Consider the following 3,299-nt stretch of genomic DNA (forward strand, 5'->3'; position numbering starts at 1 on the left):
ATTTCCCAGCTAGCAAAGAGGCCCAGGGAAGAGGATTGCTTAGTTTTATTTTATTTTTATTTTTTTGAGACAGGGTTTTTCTTTGTAGCCCTGGCTGTCCTGGAACTCACTCTGTGGACCAGGTTCGCCTCGTTTATACAGAGATCCACTGCCTCTGCCTCTGCCTCTGTTGTTGTTGTGGCCGTAGACAAATTATTTAAGCTATCTGTAAAGTTCTGAATCAACAACAAAAATAATTTTATAGTTGGGGTCACCACAGCATGAGGAACTATATTAAAGGGTTGCAGCATTAGGAAGGTTGAGAACCACTGCCTCAGAGTAATATAAATTAAAAAAATTTAAAGGTCTCAGTATTTAGTCCAGGCTAGCCCCAAATTTATGATCTTTTTGCTTCAGCCTCTGGGTTGCTGGGATTATAGGTGTGTACTACCACACCTACCTAAGGAATTCCTTTTTAGGTGAGCTTTTCTAAGATTTTCTTTTCTTTCTCTCTCATATTTAAACTGGGGTTGAATGTGGTACACATGTTGGGCAGGCTCTCCACCATTTTCTTAAAATTTTTAAATACGTAGGTCTGTATCATTGTGAATGATGATAGGTTATTTACTAAATTGTGTAATTTTAAATTGTAATCGTTATCCATCCCCTCCACCCCCTCCACCCCTCCTACCCCCCCTCCCCCCGCCCAGGATTTCTCTGTGTAGCTCTGACTGTCTTGGAACTTGTTCTGTCAACCAGACTAGCCTCAAAGTCAGAGATCCTTCTGCCTCTGCCTCCTTAGGGCTGGGATTAAAGGTGTGCATCACCACTGCCTGGCAAGTTTTGCAGTTACTTTTATGCCTAAAATAATTTGTGTTGCCATTGAATGACTTTGTCACTTAGCTTTGTCTACTTAAAGTCAAAATATGGATTGTTGGCTTTGAGTAAGAGAAATACTGGATTTTACTCTGGATTTTTGTGTAAGTATTGAGTTGTAATAGTTCAGGAGGAGTTTTTTTAATGTTTAAAAATATTTTATTGTGTGTGTCTGTGCATGTGTCAGAGGGCAGCTTTCAGAACCCTGTTCTCTCTGCTGTATGAGTTCTAGGGATTACATGCAGATCATCTTAGCAACCCTTTACATGCTGTTGTGGGGCAGAGCGTCAGTTTTGGCTGTAGTTGAGTTTGAAATTGGTAATCTTCTGTATTAATTGGAATTGTGTATAAATGCAGATGAAGAACTGACTCAGATAAAATATAGGTCATTGCTGTTTTTATTTGACACATTGATAAAGGAAAAGAACTCAGGAAGATTTTGAAGTTAGGTTTTAATTATAAAATCTGAACAGAGTGATTTATGCATACTTAGAAATAGCAAGCGTTGCCACTAAAATATGATTTCTACAGGGATTGCCTGTATACACTCTGCAGTTCTTGGTGTTCCAGTTCTGTTCTTGCTGCTGAGATTAAGGAAGATGTTCTTTCATGTGGAAATGGTCATGCATTTTTCTAAGAAATAGCTTTGTTCTAATAGAACTCTGAATTCTCATTCATTATTCATTAAACAATCACTTTAAGCTCTTCATAGAAGGTAAGTACTGTACTGCTTATTGTGTTTAAAACAATACAAAGATATATGCATCATATATTTATGATACAATTTGTAATCTTTTTTGTTTGTTTATTTTTTGAGACAGGATTTCTTTGTGTAGCCTTGGTTGGCTGTAACTCTCTCTGTGGAGCAGGCTGGCCTGGAACTCACAGAGATCTACTTGCCTTTGCTTCTGGAGTGCTAGGATTAAAGGTGTGGGCGGCCACCACCCGGCTACAATTGCAATCTTAAATTTGTGCACTTTTTTTCCTTCTGTAAGGAGCACAAACTATGTAACTGAAAGTCATCTAAAAGATTATGTTTGTTCCTTTAGTTTCCAGAGGTTTAGTGGGTTCTTTATAGGCTAAATTGGTCTTTGTTTATTACCATGGCCTTATCTTTATCCCATCATTTCAAAAGATATTTCTCAGATTTTGTAGTGAACTGTAAATCTCCTTGGAGAACACAATCTATGTATAAATTGGAGACTTTACCTAGCCTGGAATGGTACAGTGCTTGCTTCAGCATTACTGAGTTAATGTATAGTTGGTACAAAGTTTCCCTTTTTAATTATTAACTTGTTTAGTGAGAGTGAATGCTTGTGGTAATTGAAAAGTATTAGATAAAACGTGAGGTCTATAGACACGCCATTCTTCAGTGTGTTATATAACTTTCATTAATTGTTTTTAATCTTAGATTTGGAACATTAGACTGCCACTCTCCTCTTGTGTGTGTGTGTGTGTGTGTGTGTGTGTGTGTGTATGATTTATTTGTTGTTTTTTTTTTCTAGACAGGGTTTTTCTGTGTAGCTCTGACTGTCCTGGAACTTGCCCTGTAGACCACACTGGCCTCGAACTCATGAGATCTGCCTGCCTCTGCCTCCTGAGTACTGGCATTAATGGCGTGCGTCACCACTCCCCGGCAATATTTTTTTTCTTTGCTTTTTAGAGACAGGGTCTCATGTAGCCAGCCTGTCCTCAAACTTGGCATATAATCAAGGATGACCTTGTCTTTCTATTCCTCCTGCTTCCCAAGGGCTGGTGTTACAGTTATGTGCCACCATGCCTTAGATATTTTTTTCCCCAACAGGATTTCTCTGTGTAACAGCCCTGTAATTCACTGTGTAAACCAGGCTGGTCCCGAACTCACAAAGATCTGTCTGTCTCTGCCTCTCAAGTGCTGGGATTAAAGGTGTGTGCCACCATGACTTTTTCAAGTTCTTTTTTTTTAAAGGAGGCACACATGAAAAGAATAGAGGCTTCAGGCTTTGAATCTTTGAGTATACTAGATAAGTGTTACTGTGATAAATTAATATTTTAATATCAAAACTATTAAAATTATTTAAAAATACAATATTATTAACTATTAATATTTATATTCAACATTGTAGTAAGTACTTTATGTACATTAACTTATAAAAGTGATCCTTAGATTGATGTGGGAGTGATTTCTTATTAATAAAGAAACTGCCTCGGCCCTCATAGGACAGAAAATTAGGTAGGCGGAGTAGACAGAGGAGAATGCTGGGAAAAAGAAGCGGAGAGAGAGTCGCCATGATGCTCCCACTCCAGACAGACGCAGGTTAAGATCCTCTCTGGTAAGCCAGCTCATGGGCTACACAGAATATTAGAAATGGGTTAGAACAATATGTAAGAGCTAGCCAATAAGAAACTGGACCTAGCCGGGCCAGGCAGTGTTTGAAAGAATACAGTTTCCGTGTAATTATTTC

The 3,299-nt window shown here is 38.4% G+C and overlaps 1 protein-coding gene across 7 annotated transcripts in view; it reads left to right on the top strand.

Annotated features, from left to right (window-relative positions):
- Shld2 (shieldin complex subunit 2) overlaps positions 1-3,299 on the top strand; it is a 90,756-nt gene that overhangs the window by 23,565 nt on the left and 63,892 nt on the right. The window contains exon 1 of one of the 7 annotated variants that reach the window (XM_050140673.1): positions 3,002-3,167. The exons of the other annotated variants lie outside the window; for them this stretch is intronic. The gene's annotated coding sequence lies outside the window, so the exon portion shown is untranslated. Of the gene's footprint in view, positions 1-3,001; positions 3,168-3,299 lie in introns of those variants that run through there. 7 annotated transcript variants of the gene reach the window in all.

This window comes from Alexandromys fortis, unplaced genomic scaffold (genome assembly GCF_014885135.2).
Source record: "Alexandromys fortis isolate MF-2015 unplaced genomic scaffold, M_Fortis_MF-2015_v1.1 scaffold_46, whole genome shotgun sequence".
Classification (NCBI taxonomy): domain Eukaryota; kingdom Metazoa; phylum Chordata; class Mammalia; order Rodentia; family Cricetidae; genus Alexandromys; species Alexandromys fortis.